The sequence below is a fragment of the Pleurodeles waltl genome, chromosome 3_2 (assembly GCF_031143425.1).
Source record: "Pleurodeles waltl isolate 20211129_DDA chromosome 3_2, aPleWal1.hap1.20221129, whole genome shotgun sequence".
NCBI lineage: Eukaryota > Metazoa > Chordata > Amphibia > Caudata > Salamandridae > Pleurodeles > Pleurodeles waltl.
In genome coordinates this window covers 199,857,176-199,875,692 of record NC_090441.1, presented here as the reverse complement: position 1 = coordinate 199,875,692, position 18,517 = coordinate 199,857,176, and positions in this window count along the sequence as shown.

The following is an 18,517-nucleotide window of genomic DNA, read 5'->3' as shown; positions in this document are numbered from 1 at the left end:
ACGCGTCAGTTCAGATTGGCGCATGGAGCCTAATGTGTGATGACCAATGTAAAAAACTGTAAAGTGGTAAAATATCGCTATCTACACTTTTACATTGGTCCTGGATGTAAGTGGTAAGGTATGCAGTATGGCTATGTGTCACATTACAGTTGGCATAGTCTATGTATGTGTATGCAGAGACCTGAGTATGTGTGACATAGTGAGTGAATATAAGTATGTGATGGAATGTGAAGTAAAAAAACATGTGTTACCTACCTTATGTGTGCACTTACCTGTTGTCCTCTGGAGTACACCGACCTGGACTTGGGGACCTATTCCTCCTTGGAGAAGTGACAATCCTGGCCTGTCCCCTGCAAAAAATACACAATGTCACATTGCCTTGCTGCAGAGGATGATGGTATCATAAGTGCCATGGTCCCAGGTTGGTCAAAGGGTGCCACAACATGTTTGGCACATGTGTAGACCTACTACAAACGGAGGGGGGTGTAAAACAGACAACGTCCAGGGTGTGAAGTGACTTCAAGTGGCCATATTCCTGTTTTAAAGTCACTGCGTCAGTCCTTACGCCTGCGTTTTGGTGGCGTAGGAATTCTGACGTTTTGCAGGCTATGTGTGACGCATCTAGAAGAAGTGCCAAAAGCGGAAAATGTTTTAAATACCTCTGCATCCGTTGTAATTGACTTTTTCTGATGTAACGCCTAATCTGCATACATTAAACATTACATGAAGCCACCGGATCCCGGCAGATTTTTTTCATGCACAGCCAGGAAACGTTACGCGTTTGGCCAAATGGGTCACTTTGTAACTATGGAGCTAGCACAGAGCTGCAGTTGCTTAAAAAAAATGACGCAATGGCGGCGCAAGCTTCTTGTAAGTGACCCCTCCAGTCTTCATCCATTCAGGCTTTAGCCCCTCTCTGAGCCAAACAGCTGTAAAGAAGAGACGGGGACGCACTCTTCCTACTGATGGAATTCTTTGGTCCTCTCTTTAACAGAAACTGTAAATATTTATTGATGATCAAATAAAATTGTTACAATATAAATCATAAAACGCCATAATTTAGAATGATTGAGCAATTGGAAAAAAACAAAAGTGTGTTGTGTGTAACAATGTTTGAGTCTGGTTGTTTGCCTAGGCTTGTAGCGTAAAATACTAAAACATGAAAACTTGCAAGATTGATTGTTGTGATCAATTGATTTAACCTCTATTACAGTGAAACACCGACTATTTAGTTATTTAAAAAGTGCAGTTGCCTTCACGCATGACAGTTTTTCTGTCGGCTGGTTGCCTAAGCCTGTAGCTTAAGCCCAATAAGCATCCGAGCCTGCGGGCTTTGTTATTTGCCTAATGGATTAGCTAAAGTGTGAGGTGCTTGTGCAGACCAACAGACCTAGGGGCAGAATTCAGGCCCCTGGCCCTGCGCCATATTTACAAAGTAGCGCAATGCAAGCATTGTGCCACTTTGCAGCCCCTTGTGCCACATTATGCCTGCGTCAGGCATAATGTATGCAAGAGGGGCGATCCCATGCAGGAGGCCCATTTTTTGGTCATTTTGAACACCTGCTCAGGGCAGGCATTAAAGTGATGCACCCAAAGTAATCAATAGGCCTCCATGTGCTTTAGTGAACTGGCTTCAAATTCTTTGACGCTATTGCAGCAAAAGCACCACCATAGAATAAAAAATGGTGACGCTGTTGTGGTAATGGCCGTCATGGTGTGCTGCATTGCAAATACGGCTCAACCATGGTGTTGTTAGTAGTGATAAGGGGGACGCAAGAAAAGTGGCGCATTTGGACTGATGAGCCACTTTTTTGTAAATCTGCCCCTTTAGCTTTTCACCTTTGAGGGGTGTTTCCCGATCACCAGGCCGATTTTACCCAGGTGCAAAAATGTACACCCTTATTTACAGGGTTTTGGCGTAGGTCAGCACCGCGAGATGCATTACTGGCCTACACCAAAGTGAAATGGCAGGAATTTATGCACTACGACAAATTCCTGCCCTTTCCCCCTGCGCTGACAACATTTTGGCAGCCTAGTGCCAACGTAGGCAACCTTGCTCCTGGTGCACAGGTGCCTGTGATGCAGGCAGGATTGTTTCTGTGCAGATATTTCTCCTGGTTACGCCTCGCCTGTGGGCAGGTATACTTGTGGAGCAATCCCAGGTCTGTGTTTGGGAGCGTATGACTGATTGTGCACAGTGCATGTGTCTTTATTTGGCAGTGTATGTCTCTGTAGGACAGTGTATGTGTGTCTGGGATAGTTCATGTCTCTGTAGGACAGTATGTGTGTCTGGGATAGTGCATGTCTCTGTAGGACAGTGTATGTGTGTCTGGGATAGTGCATGTCTCTGTAGGACAGTGTATGTGTGTCTGGGATAGTTCATGTCTCTGTGGGACAGTGTATGTGTGTCTGGGATAGTGCATGTCTCTGTGGGACAGTGCATGTGTGTCTGGGACAGTGCATGTCTCTGTAGGACAGTGTATGTGTCTCAGTAACAGTGCATGTCTCTGTAGGACAGTGTATGTGTGTCTGGGAAAGTGTGTGCCTCTGTGGGACAGTCCACGTGTCTGTGTTTTGCACCGAATGTCTTTCTGGGACAGTCCATGTGCCTGTATTTGGGCGTGTACGTCTCTTTGTGGACAGTGTATGTGTTTGGCGGTGTATGTCTCTTTGTGGACAGTGTATGTGTTTGGCGGTGTATGTCTCTTTGCACACAGCCCTTGTGCCTGTATTTGGCACTGAATGTCTCTGAGTGACAGTATGTATCTGAGTTTGGCAGTGTATGACTGTGGGACAGTCCACGTGTCTGTGTTTTGCAGTGTATGTCTCCCTGCCGACAGTTCGACTGTCTGTATATGGCAGTGTTTGTCTATTTGTGGACAGTCGTTGTGTCTGTGTTTGGCATTTTAGGTCTCTTTGGGACAGTCCGTGTGTCTGTGTTTGGCAGTGTATGTCTCTTTGGGACAGTCCGTGTGTCTGTGTTTGGCAGTGTATGTCTCTTTGGGACAGTTAGTGTGTCTGTGTTTGGCAGTGTATGTCTGTTTGGGACAGTTCGTGTGTCTGTGTTTGGCAGTATATGTCTCTTTCCAGAGAGTCCATGTGTCTGTGTTTTGCAGTGTAGGTCTCTATGGGACGTGTATGTCTCTATGGGACAGTCCTTGTGTCTGTGTTTGGCAGTGTATGTCTCTCTGCACACAGCCCTTGTGCCTGTATTTAGCAGTGAATGTCTCTGAGTGACAGTCCATGTGTTTATGTTTCGCAGAGTATGTCTCTTTGTGGACAGTCTGTGTATCTGTGTTTGGCAGTGCATGTCTCTGTGGGACAGTCGTGTGTCTGTGTTTGGCAGTGTATGTCTCTGTGGGACAGTGCATGTGTGAGTTTGGCAGTGCATGTCTCTGTGGGACAGTCGTGTGTCTGTGTTTGGCAGTGTATGTCTCTCTGCACACAGCCCGTGTGCCTGTATTTAGCAGTGAATGTCTCTGAGTGACAGTCCATGTGTTTATGTTTCGCAGAGTATGTCTCTTTGTGGACAGTCTGTGTATCTGTGTTTGGCAGTGCATGTCTCTGTGGGACAGTCGTGTGTCTGTGTTTGGCAGTGTATGTCTCTGTGGGACAGTGCATGTGTGAGTTTGGCAGTGCATGTCTCTGTGGGACAGTCGTGTGTCTGTGTTTGGCAGTGTATGTCTCTGTGGGACAGTGTATGTGTCTCTGTGAGACAGTGTATCTGTCTCTGGGACAGTGTATGTCTCTGTAGGACAGTGTATGTGTGTCTGTAAGACAGTGTATGTGTCTCTGGGACAATGTATGTCTCTGTAGGACAGTGTATGTGTGTATGGGACAGTGTATATCTCTGTGAGAACAGTACTTGTGTCTCTGTGGGACAGTGTATGTGTCTCTAGGACAGTGTATGTCTTTGTACGACAGTGTATGTGTCTCTGGGACAGTGTATGTGTCTCTGGGACAGAGTATGTGTGTCTGGGACAGTGCATGTCTCTGTAGGACAGTGTATGTGTGTCTGGGACAGTGCATGTGTCTGTGGGATAGTGTATGTGTGTCTGGGACAGCGCATGTCTCTGTGGGACAGTGCATGTATTTCTGAGGCAGTGTATGTGTCTCTGGGACAGTGCATGTCTCTGTGGGACAGTGTATGTGTGTCTGGGACAGTGAATGTCTCTGTGGGTCAGTCCGTGTGTCTATGTTTCGCAGTGTATGTCTCTTTGGGACAGTCCGTGTGTCTGTGTTTGACAGTGTATGTATCTGCACAACAGTGTGTCTCTGTGAGACAGTGTATCAGTCTCTGGGACAGTGTATGTGTCTGTAGGACATTGTATGTGTCTCTGTGAGACAATGTATGTGTGTCTGGGACAGTGTATATCTGTGTGAGAACAGTCCTTGTGTCTCTGTAGGACAGTGTATGTGTCTCTGGGACAGTGAATGTCTCTGTAGGATAATGTATGTGTCTCTGTAGGATAATTTATGTGTGTCTGGGATAGTGTATGTCTCTGTAGGACAGTGTATGTGTGTCTAGGACAGTGCATGTCTCTGTGGGATGGTCCATGTCTTTCTGGGACAGTGTATGTGTGTCTGGGACAGTGTACGTGTCTATGGGACAGTGCATGTCTCTGTGGGACAGTGTATGTGTGTCTGGGACAGTGCATGTCTCTGTGGGACAGTGCATGTATTTCTGATGCAGTGTATGTGTCTCTGGGACAGTGCATATCTCTGTGGGACAGTGTATGTGTGTCTGGGACAGTGAATGTCTCTGTGGGTCAGTCCGTGTGTCTATGTTTCGCAGTGTATGTCTCTTTGGGACAGTCCGTGTGTCTGTGTTTGACAGTGTATGTATCTGCACAACAGTGTGTCTCTGTGAGACAGTGTATCAGTCTCTGGGACAGTGTATGTGTCTGTAGGACATTGTATGTATCTCTGTGAGACAATGTATGTGTGTCTGGGACAGTGTATATCTGTGTGAGAACAGTCCTTGTGTCTCTGTAGGACAGTGTATGTGTCTCTGGGACAGTGCATGTCTCTGTAGGATAATGTATGTGTCTCTGTAGGATAATTTATGTGTGTCTGGGATAGTGTATGTCTCTGTAGGACAGTGTATGTGTGTCTAGGACAGTGCATGTCTCTGTGGGACGGTCCATGCCTTTCTGGGACAGTGTATGTGTGTCTGGGACAGTGTACGTGTCTATGGGACAGTGCATGTCTCTGTGGGACAGTGTATGTGTGTCTGGGACAGTGCATGTCTCTGTGGGACAGTGCAAGTCTCTGTGGGGCAGTCCATGTCTTTCTTGGACAGTGTATATGTCTTTCGGACTGTGCATGTCTATGTGGGACAGTGCATGTGTGTCTGGGACAGTGAATGTCTCTGTGGGACAGTCTGTGGGTCTATGTTTGGTAGTGTATGTCTCTTTGGGACAGTCCGTGTGTCTGTGTTTGGCAGTGTATGTCTCCGTACGACAGTGTATGTGTCTCTGTGAGACAGTGTATCTGTCTCTGGGACAGTGTATGTCTCTGTAGGACAGTGTATGTGTGTCTGTAAGACAGTGTATGTGTCTCTGGGACAATGTATGTCTCTGTAGGACAGTGTATGTGTGTCTGGGACAGTGTATATCTCTGTGAGAACAGTCCTTGTGTCTCTGTGGGACAGTGTATGTGTCTCTGGGACAGTGCATGTCTCTGTAGGACAGTGTATGTGTGTCTGGAAAAGAGCATGTCTCTGTGGGACAGTCCACGTGTCTGTGTTTGGCAGTGTATGTCTCTTTGGGACAGTCTGTGTGTCTGTGCTTTGGCAGTGTATGTCTTTGTACGACAGTGTATGTGTCTCTGGGACAGTGCATGTCTCTGCGGGACAGTGCATGTCTCTGTGGAACCATGTATGTGTGTCTGGGACAGTGCATGTCTCTGTGGGACAGTGCATGTCTCTTTGGGACAGTCCATGTCTTTCTGGGACAGTGTGTGTGTCTCTGGGACAGTGTGTGTGTGTCTGGGACAGTGAATGTCTCTGTGAGACAGTCCGTGTGTCTGTGTTTGGCAGTGTATGTCTCTTTGGGACAACCCTTGTGTCTGTGTTTGACAGTGTATGTTTCTGTACGACAGTGTGTCTCTGTGAGACAGTGTATCTGTCTCTGGGACAGTGTATGGCTCTGTAGGACAGTGTATGTGTCTCTGTGAGACAGTGTGGGTCTCTGTAGGACAGTGCATGTCTCTGTGGGACAGTGTATGTGTGTCTGGGACAGTCCATGTCTTTGTGGGTCAGTCCGTATGTCTGTGTTTGGCAGTGTATGTGTCTTTGGGACAGTCCGTGTGTCTATGTTTGGCAGTGTATGCCTCTGTACGACAGTGTATGTGTCTCTGGGACAGTGCATGTCTCTGCGGGACAGTGCATGTCTCTGTGGAACCATGTATGTGTGTCTGGGACAGTGCATGTCTCTGTGGGACAGTGCATGTCTCTTTGGGACAGTCCATGTCTTTCTGGGACAGTGTGTGTGTCTCTGGGACAGTGTGTGTGTGTCTGGGACAGTGAATGTCTCTGTGGGACAGTCCGTGTGTCTGTGTTTGGCAGTGTATGTCTCTTTGGGACAACCCTTGTGTCTGTGTTTGACAGTGTATGTTTCTGTACGACAGTGTGTCTCTGTGAGACAGTGTATCTGTCTCTGGGACAGTGTATGGCTCTGTAGGACAGTGTATGTGTCTCTGTGAGACAGTGTATGTGTGTCTGGGACATAGTATGTCTCTGTAGGACAGTGTATGTGTGTCTGGGACAGTGTATGTCTCTGTGAGAACAGTCTGTGTGTCTCTGTAGGACACTGTATGTGTCTCTGGGACAGTGCATGTCTCTGTAGGACAGTGTATGTGTGTCTGGGATAGTGCATGTCTCTGTAGGACAGTGTATGTATGTCTGGAACAGTGTATGTCTCTTTGGGACAGTGTATGTGTCTCTGGGACAGTGTATGTCTCTGTAGGACAGTGTATGTGTGCGTGGTACAGTGAATGTCTCTGTGGGACAGTGTATGTGTCTCTGTGAGGCAGTGTATGTGTCTCTGGGACAATGTATGTCTCTGTAGGACAGTGTATGTGTGTCAGGGACAGTCTATATATCTGTGAGAACAGTCCTTGTGTCTCTGTAGGACAGTGTATGTGTCTCTGGGACAGTGCATGTCTCTGTAGGACAGTATATGTGTGTTTGGGACAGTGCATGTCTCTGCAGGACAGTGTATGTGTGCCCGATACAGTGCATGTCTCTGTAGAACAGTGTATGTGTGTGTATGTGTGTCTGGGACGTGCATGTCTCTATAGCACAGTGCATGTGTCTCTGGGACAGTGCATGTGTGTCTGGGACAGTCCATGTCTGTGTGGGACAGTACATGTCTCTGTGGGACAGTCCATGTCTTTCTGGGACAGTGTATGTATCTCTGGGACAGTGCATGTATCTGTGAGTCAGTGTATGTGTGTCTGGGACAGTCCGTGTGTCTGTGTTTGGCAGTGCATGTCTCTTTGGGACAGTCCGTGTGTCTGTGTTTGGCACAGTACGACAGTGTATGTGTCTCTGGGACAGAGTATGTGTCTGTGGGACAGTGCATGTCTTTCTGGGGCAGTGTATGTGTCTCTGGGACAGTGCATGTCTCTGTGGGACAGTGTATGTGTGTGTCTGAGACAGTGCATATCTCTGTGAGAACAGTCCTTGTGTCTCTGTAGGACAGTGTATGTGTCTCTGGGACAGTGCATGTCTCTATAGGATAGGGTATGTGTGTCTGGGACTGTGTATGTGTCTCTGGGACAGTGTATGTGTCTGTGGGACAGTGTATGTGTGTCTGGGACAGTGCATGTCTCTGTGGGACAGTGCATGTCTTTCTGGGGCAGTGTATATGTCTCTGGGACAGTGTATGTCTCTGTGGGACAGTGTATGTGTGTCTGGGACAGTGCATGTCTCTATAGGATAGTGTATGTGTGTCTGGGACAGTGCATGTCCCAGACATGTGTCTGGGAATGTGCATGTTTCTGTGGGACACTCCGTGTGTCTGTGTTTGGCAGTGTATGTCTCTTTGGGACAGTCCGTGTATCTGTGTTTGGCAGTGAATGTCTTTGTACGAAGGTGTATGTGTCTCTGGGACAGTGTATGTGTCTCTAAGACAGTGCATGTCTCTGTTGAACAGTGTATGTGTCTCAGCAACAGTGTATGTCTCTCTGACAGTGTATGTGTGTCTGGGACAGTGCATGTCTCTGTAGGACAGTGTATGTGTGTCTGGGACAGTGTACGTATCTCTGGGACAGTGCATGTCTCTATTGGACAGTCAATGTCTTTCTGGGACTGTGTATGTGTCTCTGGGACTGTGCATGTCTCTGTGGGACAGTGTATGTGTTTCTGGGACAGTGCATGTCTCTGTGGGACAGTCAATGTCTTTCTGGGACTGTGTATGTGTCTCTGGGACTGCATGTCTCTGTGAGAAAGTGCATGTGTGTCTGGGATAGTGAATGTCTCCGTGGGACAGTCCGCGTGTCTGTGTTTGGTAGTGTATATCTCTTTGGGACAGTCTGTGTGTCTGTGTATGGCAGTGTATGTCTCGGTACGACAGTGTATGTGTCTCTGTGAGACAGTGTATCTGTCTCTGGGACAGTGTGTGTCTCTGTAGGACAGTGTATATGTGTCTGTGAGACAGGGTATGTGTCTCTGGGACAGTGCATGTCTCTGTAGGACAGTGTCTGTGTGTCTGGGACCGTGTATGTCTCTGTAGGACAGTGTATGTGTGTCTGGGACAGAGCATTTCTCTGTGGGACAGTTCGTGTGTCTGTATTTGGCAGTGTATGTCTCTTTGGGACAGTCCGTGTGTCTGGGACAGTGTATATCTGTGTGAGAACAGTCCTTGTGTCTCTGTAGGACAGTGTATGTGTCCCTGTGGGACAGTGTATGTGTGCCTGGGACAGTCCATGACTTTCTGGGACAGTGTCTGTGTTTGGCAGTGCATGTCTCTTTGGGACAGTCCGTGTGTCTGTGAGACAGGGTATGTGTCTCTGGGACAGTGCCTGTCTATGTAGGATAGTGTCTGTATGTCTGGGACAGTGTATGTCTCTGTAGGACAGTGTATGTGTGTCTGGGACAGAGCATTTCTCTGTGGGACAGTTCGTGTGTCTGTGTTTGGCAGTGTATGTCTCTTTGGGACAGTCCGTGTGTCTGGGACAGTGTATATCTGTGTGAGAACAGTCCTTGTGTCTCTGTAGGACAGTGTATGTGTCTCTGCGACAGTGCATGTCTCTGTAGGATAATGTATGTGTCTCTGGGACAGTGCATGTCTCTGTAGGACAGTGTTTGTGCGTCTGGGACAGTGCATGTCTCTGTAGAACAGTATATGTGTGTGTATGTGTGTCTGGGACGTGCATGTCTCTATATCACAGTGTATGTGTCTCTGGGACAGTGCATGTCTGTGTGGGACAGTACATGTCTCTGTGGGACAGTCTATGTGTTTCTGGGACAGTGTATGTGTGTCTGGGACAGTCCATGACTTTCTGGGACAGTGTCTGTGTTTGGCAGTGCATGTCTCTTTGGGACAGTCCGTGTGTCTGTGTTTGGAAGTGTTTGTCTCTGTACGACAGCGTATGTGTCTCTGGGACAGTGTATGTGTCTGTGGGACAGTGTATGTGGGTCTGGGACAGTGCATGTCTCTGTGGGACAGTGCATGTCTTTCTGTGGCAGTGTATGTGTCTCTGGGACAGTGTATGTCTCTGTGGGACAGTGTACGTGTGTCTGGGACAGTGCATGTCTCTATAGGATAGTGTATGTGTGTCTGGGACAGTGCATGTCCCAGATATGTGTCTGGGAATGTGCATGTTTCTGTGGGACAGTCCGTGTGTCTGTGTTTGGCAGTGAATGTCTTTGTACGACGGTGTATGTGTCTCTGGGACAGTGTATGTGTCTCTGGGACAGTGCAGGTCTCTGTTGAACAGTGTATGTGTCTCAGTAACAGTTTATGTCTCTCTGACAGTGTATGTGTGTCTGGGACAGTGCATGTCCCAGATATGTGTCTGGGAATGTGCATGTTTCTGTGGGACAGTCCGTGTGTCTGTGTTTGGCAGTGAATGTCTTTGTACGACGGTGTATGTGTCTCTGGGACAGTGTATGTGTCTCTGGGACAGTGCAGGTCTCTGTTGAACAGTGTATGTGTCTCAGTAACAGTTTATGTCTCTCTGACAGTGTATGTGTGTCTGGGACAGTGCATGTCTCTGTAGGACAGTGTATGTGTGTCTGGGACAGTGTACGTATCTCTGGGACAGTGCATGTCTCTCTTGGACAGTCAATGTCTTTCTGGGACTGTGTATGTATCTCTGGGACTGTGCATGTCTCTGTGGGACTGTGTATGTGTCTCTGGGACTGTGCATGTCTCTGTGAGAAAGTGCATGTGTGTCTGGGACAGTGAATGTCTCTGTGGGACAGTCCGTGTGTCTGTGTTTGGTAGTGTATATCTCTTTGGGACAGTCTGTGTGTCTGTGTTTGGCAGAGTATGTCTCCGTACGACAGTGTATGTGTCTCTGTGAGACAGTGTACCTGTCTCTGGGACAGTGTATGTCTCTGTAGGACAGTGTATATGTGTCTGTGAGACAGGGTATGTGTCTCTGGGACAGTGCATGTCTCTGTAGGATAGTGTCTGGGACAGTGTATGTCTCTGTAGGACAGTGTATTTGTGTCTGGGACAGAGCATTTCTCTGTGGGACAGTTCGTGTGTCTGTGTTTGGCAGTGTATGTCTCTTTGGGACAGTCCGTGTGTCTGGGACAGTGTATATCTGTGTGAGAACAGTCCTTGTGTCTCTGTAGGACAGTGTATGTGTCTCTGTGGGACAGTGTATGTGTGTCTGGGACAGTCCATGACTTTCTGGGACAGTGTCTGTGTTTGGCAGTGCATGTCTCTTTGGGACACTCCGTGTGTCTGTGTTTGGCAGTGTTTGTCTCTGTATGACAGTGTATGTGTCTCTGGGAGAGTGTATGTGCATCTGGGACAGTGCATGGATCTATGGGACAGTCAATGTCTTTCTGGGACAATGTATGTGTGTCTGGGACAGTGTACATATCTCTGGGACAGTGCATGTCTCTGTTGGACTGTGCATGTCTCTGTGGGACACTGTATGTGTGTCTGGGACAGTGAATGTATCTGTGGGACAGTCCATGTGTCTGTGTTTGGTAGTGTAAGTCTCTTTGGGACAGTCCGTGTGTCTGTGTTTGGCAGTGTATGTCTCCGTACGACAGTGTATGTGTCTCTGTGAGACAGTGTATCTGTCTCTGGGACAGTGTGTGTCTCTGTAGGACAGTGTATATGTGTTTGTGAGACAGGGTATGTGTCTCTGGGACAATGTATGTCTCTGTAGGACAGTGTGTGTGTGTCTGGGACAGTGTATATCTCTGTGAGAACAGTCCTTGTGTCTCTGTGGGACAGTGTATGTGTCTCTGGGACAGTGCATGTCTCTGTAGGACAGTGTATGTGTGTCTAGGACAGTGTATGTCTCTGTGGGACAGTGTATGTGTGTCTGGGTAAGAGCATGTCTCTGTGGGACAGTCCGTGTGTCTGTGTTTGGCAGTGTATGTCTTTGTACGACAGTGTATGTGTCTCTGGGACTGTTTATGTGTCTCTGGGACTGTGAATGTCTCTGTGGGACAGTCCGTGTGTCTGTAGAACAGTGTATGTGTGTCTGGGACAGTGCATGTTTCTGTAGGACAGTGTGTGTCTCTGTAGGACAGTGTATGTGTGTCTGGGACAGTGCATGTCTCTGTGGGACAGTGTATGTGTGACTGGGACAGTGCATGTCTCTGTAGGACAGTGTGTCTCTCTGTAGGACAGTGCATGTCTCTGTGACAGTGTATGTGTCTCTGGGACAGTGCATGTCTCTGTGGGACAGTGTATGTGTGTCTGGGACAGTGCATGTCTCTGTAGGACAGGGTGTGTCTCTGTAGGACAGTGTGTGTCTCCGTGGGACAGTGCATGTCTCTGTGGGACAGTGTATGTGTGTCTGGGACAGTGCATGTCTCTGTAGGACAGTGAATGTCTCTGTGGGGCTGTGTATGTGTGTCTGGGACAGTACATGTCTCTGTGGGACAGTGCATTTCTCTGTGGGGCAGTCCATGTCTTCCTTGGACAGTGTATGTGTCTTTCGGACTGTGCATGTCTCTGTGGGACAGTGTATATCTCTTTGGGACAGTCCGTGTGTCTGTGTTTGGCAGTGTATGTCTCTGTACGACAGTGTATGTGTCTCTGTGAGACAGTGTATCTGTCTCTGGGACAGTGTGTGTCTCTGTAGGACAGTGTATGTGTGTCTGTGAGACAGCGTATGTGTCTCTGGGACAATGTATGTCACTGTAGGACAGTGTGTGTGTGTGTCTGGGACAGTGTATATCTCTGTGAGAACAGTCCTTGTGTCTCTGTGGGACAGTGTACGTGTCTCTGGGACAGTGCATGTCTCTGTAGGACAGTGTATATCTCTGTGGGGCAGTGTATGTGTGTCTGGGTCAGAGCATGTCTCTGTGGGTCAGTCCGTGTGTCTGGCAGTGTATGTCTCTTTGGGACAGTCAGTGTGTCTGTGTTTGGCAGTGTATGTCTTTGTACGACAGTGTATGTGTCTCTGGGACAGTTTATGTGTCTCTGGGACAGTGAATGTCTCTGTGGGACAGTCCGTGTGTCTGTAGAACAGTGTATGTGTGTCTGGGACAGTGCATGTCTCTGTAGGACAGTGTGTGTCTCTGTAGGACAGTGTATGTGTGTCTGGGACAGTGCATGTCTCTGTGGGACAGTGTATGTGTGTCTGGGACAGTGCATGTCTCTGTAGGACAGTGTGTGTCTCTGTAGGACAATGCATGTCTCTGTGACAGTGTATGTGTCTGTGGGACAGTGCATGTCTCTGTAGGATAATGTATGTGTGTCTGGGACAGTGCATGTCTCTGTAGGATAATGTATGTGTGTCTGGGACAGTGCATGTCTCTGTGACAGTGTATGTGTCTGTGGGACAGTGCATGTCTCTGTAGGATAATGTATGTGTGTCTGGGACAGTGCATGTCTCTGTAGGACAGTGTGTGTCTCTGTAGGATAATGTATGTGTGTCTGGGACAGTGCGTGTCTCTGTGACAGTGTATGTGTCTGTGGGACAGTGCATGTGTCTGTAGGATAATGTATGTGTGTCTGGGACAGTGCATGTCTCTGTAGGACAGTGTGTGTCTCTGTAGGATAATGTATGTGTGTCTGGGACAGTGTCTGTGTGTCTGGGACAGTGCATGTCTCTGTGACAGTGTATGTGTGTCTGGGACAGTGCATGTCTCTGTAGGACAGTGTATGTATGTCTGGGACAGTGCATGTCTCTGTTGGAGAGTGTGTGTCTCTGTAGGACAGTGTGTGTCTCTGTGGGACAGTGCATGTGTGTCTGGGTCAGTGTATGTCTCTTTGGGACAGTCCGTGTGTCTTTTTTTATGATTATTTTTTTTTTAAACATCTTTTTGTTGTTTTCTGCACATTTATCAACAACAGTTGTAGTTTTGTCATAGTAGTATTTAGCTGGTCTAAGATAACTTATACCGTGAATAACAATAACAACTTAGGTCTAATCAGAATCCACAGTATTCGTTTTCTACAGCGCATGACTAAATCACAAGTTATAACTAGAACTATAATTAGCAGATGACGGAAACCATCCTTTATTTTGCATCTTTCTTGTGAGTGTGTCAGGGTTTGAAATATAATCTGTTTATGTGTATGCACCAATTGTATGTTTTTTACTTCCATGTAGGGCGCATGTGGCTCGTGCGGGGCTGTATGTGGAATATCCACTGCCAGGTTTCATGGTGGGCGCTCATCGTTTTTAACCTCCAATTTGGCAAATGTGTCCCAGGCATCACACCCAGTATGCGCCTGACCCTTACGTAATACCTGATACTCTGTGCGTGCCCAGTGCAGTGTTAAGGCACGCCACATTTTCAGATCTGGCACTTTAGGGGCTTTCCAGTTCATAGCAATCAACCTTTTGTACATTATGAAAGCTAGGTCTGCAAACCTGTGTATGTACCTGTGCTTTTTTCCCCTTATCCTAACTCCCAGGAGACAGGAGACGGGTTCTGGCGTGAATACAAGGTCTGTTATCTCTGAAATATCAGCCACTACTCCCCGCCATTCCATCTCTAGGGGACCGCACTCTCAGACCATATGATAGAAATTGGCCGACGGGGAGCCACGGCTAGGGCAATGAAAGTCCGCTCCAGGGAACATACGCTTCAACCGCGCAGGTGCAAGGTATGTTTGGGGTGTGTAATTAAATTGAGTGTACCGAAACCTGGGGTTTCTTGACACTCTGCGGGTGTGATTTAGGGACTGTGACCACTCTTCAGATGTTAGCTGGTTCAGTAGAGCAGTATTCCATCGAGTTCTAACGTTTTCTAATCCATTTACGGGGAATGTGTTTAAAACTTTATACGTATTTGTTATGACTTTAGTTTGATTGTCGTATGACAACATGTAGTGCAGCGCTGGAGAAATAATTGGTTCCTGGTCACCCGATGACCACGCCTTCTTAATTAGATGGCATATAGAATAATATGCGATAAATTGTCCTGTTCCCACTGAAGTGAGGTCTTTTATAGATTCAAACGACATTAGCGCTCCTTCCTCTAAGCAGTCTCCTACCTTTAGCATACCCGCCTCTGCCCAAACTGCAGTAGAGTACGTGCCAGCTATAATCCCCCTTCCAGGGATTTGTCCCAGTGGGATAAGGGGGGAGTATGGAATCCCCGTTCGGCCCTTTTGTATATACTGTGTCCAGCATTAATGTGCAGCTATCATTAATGTTTTACCGGAGGGCCCTTTTGCTAAAGTATTTGACAGCCATGTGATCAGTGGCGTGCCATGCAGCTGTTTCATGATCCATGTGGATTCAGCCGACTCGGGTCTGTGTATCCAGTTTAGTATCCATTGCAGTTGTGCAGCAGCAAAGTACAATTCAAAGTTTGGGGCTCCCAGTCCACCCTCACTTAATGGACGCTGTACGGTGGCAAGAGCCACTCGGGTTCTGCCCCCTCCCAGTATAAGACCCAGTAGTACTGTGTTTAATTCACAGAAGAAACTTTTAGGCACTATCACCGGCAATGCCGCAAAGAAGTACAGAAGTCGGGGAAGTAGTAACATGTTCGCTATCGCCACTTTGCCTAGTGGCGACAGTGGCAATGCACACCAGAAACGCAAGGACCCCTTTATAGAATTCAACGTGCGCCCCAAGTTGCCATCCCTCAGGTTGCCAGGCTTGTGGTATATATGAACTCCCAGGTACTTGAAGGTGTCAAAGCACCATTTGAAGCGCCCTTCTGGTGCAGACTCCTATTCTCAGTGGGCCATTCAGTCAGTGGGAACACACACGATTTATCCCAGTTCACCATCAATCCCGATATCCTTCCATATTCCTCTAATAGGGATATCACCAAAGGCATGGTTTCGCATCCCCTTCTCACATATATCAGGGCATCATCCGCGTATAACGAGACTATATGGCGGGTTCCCTCACTGAGCACTCCCCAACGCTCCCCCTCAGCGTGCAACCTAGATGCCAATGGTTCCATCGCAATGGCGAACAATAAGGGAGATAGTGGGCAACCCTGTCTGGTACCCCTTTCAATAGGGAAGCTGTTTGATATGATGCCTCCTGTCTTCACTCTGGCCCTGGGTTCTGCATATAGTGTCTGCACCCAGCGTATGTAACTAGGTCCAAACCCCATACTCTGCATCGTTGCAAATAGGTAGTCCCACCCCAGTGTATCGAATGCTTTCTCAATGTCCAATGATATTGCCACATTTTCATGTGTCTCCGGTGGAGTGTCCCCTATTATACTCAGCAGTCTGCGAATATTCAAAAATGTGTTGCGTTTTTGGATGAAGCCGTTCTGGTCTTCGTGTACTAAGGTGTGTATTATGGGAGCTAACCTATTTGCCAGGATTTTGCCCAATATTTTGCAATCCAGATTTAGCAGCGAGAGTGGTCTGTATGACTTAACATCTGTAAGGTTGTGACCCTGTTTAGGCAGGACCACTATCAATGCTTCTCGCTGTGTGTGTGGGAGTAATTTGCGGGACCACACCTCTTCAAACACCGCCAGCAAGTGTGATTTCAAGTGTTTGGAGTAGGTGGTGTAATATTCTATTGGCAAGCCATCTATTCCCGGCGGTTTATTTCTGGACATCTGTACCATGGCCGCCTCTAGCTCTTCCATTGTCAGAGGAGCCTCTAATGTATCTCTATCTGCTTGTGACATCTGCTGGGTAGTGCATGATGCCCGTCCCTTGTATAAGCCTGTGTAGTACTCCTCAAACGCTTTATTGATTGCTTCCTGACTGGTGGCCATAGTTCCATCAGCCTGTCGTATAGCCCCTATAGGAGCTTGCTGGTGATCCTCTCGGAGTAGCCATGCCAGCAGTCTCCCTGATCTATCTCCTTCTGTTTGTAGTCGCATTAAGTAATAATTGTAATCATGACGGCGGAGCCTTAAATCTGCCTCACTATATTTTTAGCGTATGTTCCCAAGTTCTTCATGTGGTACTCCATTTTGTGCCACTGCGATTTCCAGCTTTCTCATCTCTTTTTCCAATTTGGTAACCTCGACATGTAGTAAGTGCCTGACCCCCTAGCTGGCAGACAAACAGTGCCCCTGAACAATGATCGCTCTTGTATCTGTGGAGCCCTTGTTTATTTCCCAATAGTTTCTTATCGTTGTATTTAATTCCTTCCTAAAAGCCTGGTCTAGGAGAGCCTCCCCCTGCAGGCGCCAAGTGGGGATTGCAGATCGTCTCCTTCCCCATCGCAGCATTAACCTAAGTGGAGAGTGATCGGGTAGCGTTTTGGCCAGGTATTCAGCGTCCTTAACTAGGGAGCATATTTTGTGGGTTCCCCACATAATGTCTATCCTAGTGTGTACTTTATGGGGTACTGAATAGAAAGAATATTCTCGTTGCATTTGGTGGCTTATGCGCCAGAGATCGTGTAGTCTCAAGTCCCCTGCCCATGCCAACAGTGGACCAGTAGCGCTCCCGTGTAGTAGTCCTCTCGGGGGTGGGATAGATCAATCAAGTGTCATATCCGGTGTGCTATTGAAATCTCCTCACCACACAGCTGGTGCTTCGGGATTGACTAGCAAGGCCGGTGTCAGTGTACGCAAGAATTCAGGCAGTGCACTATTAGGGGTGTAAATCCCTATTATCGTGAGTTGTCTACTATCCAACTGTCCCTCCATTACCACATATCTGCCCCCTTGATCTATTCTATGTGTATGTTGGACATACGGTACCCCCTGAGCTATCCACACCAACACCCCCCTGGCATAGGCCGAGTATGATGTGCCTATAATCTGTCCTCCCCAGCGCCCCCTTAATACTTTCAGATCGGCCTCTAGTAAGTGTGTCTCTTGCAGGATGGCAATATGTATCCCCTGGCGCTTAAGGCGGGCGTGAACATGGTGTCTTTTACCCTGCGACGCCATTCCCCGCACGTTCCACGTGATTATATTGTATTCATGCATAACATGGTTTGAAATCTACACCACGTGTTTTTGTACCATATTTGTGTATATGCCCTGGACTGATCCGCCACCACACCCCAAGCTATTTCTTTCCGTTCCTTGCTTGTAATATAAAATAACAGCTGCGCCAATATATCTCGTTGTTTGAAAAGACCTAATAAACATAAGTAAATGCAATCCCACCCACTACCCCCCACAACTAGTCCCCAACAACCGTGCTGAACTTGCCTAGTTCTAGCCGCCATCTGTATAAACAATATACACACCACACCTCTAATAAAGAAAAGCTGAATCCATGCGGATACCTTCTGGAGAGGCATAATAGCAATACGAGGTGACCCTTATAAGGGGCCCCCACCTTTATCCAAAAAACAAAAGAGAATTTACGGATGTCGGTGCCCCCGGGGTGCGCCGGCCCCACCAACTCCGCAAGTGCAGTATTATGGCTTACTCATATATAAATTGAACGAGCCGACCAGCTATTACTTATATGCAAAGGCCGTGTCCTACTTGGGCAGTCTGGTCCTTCTGTGCCAGCGTTCCATGATTGTACCACAGAGTCCAATGAGGGATAATACCGCTCCACCCCACCCTCTTCCTGTCCTCACAATGCATCCGCTGATCTGGGCGTTAACTTCGGACCTCTTAGCGCCTCCAGTATCGTCGAATCGGAACTAGCTGAATCCAAGTCTGTGTGGTCGTTTACATTGTTGCGCAGCGCACCGAAGGAGTTTTGTGTGTGCAAAGTCATCTCCTTCAATACCTTTGCTCTCTCAGCCGCTGTTTGTTTTACGGAGGGTTGTGATTTAGAGCGTTTCCTGGTTCTCCTCCGTACTGGTGATGTAACCCATTCGCCGCCATCTCCCATGCCCTCCCGGGGCTGCGCCAGCCCCTTGGCATACAACCATGTCCACGCATCTTCTAGGGTGGGGAGGATACGCGTTTTATCATCTGAAATCACTCGCAATTTAGCAGGGAACATCAGGGCAT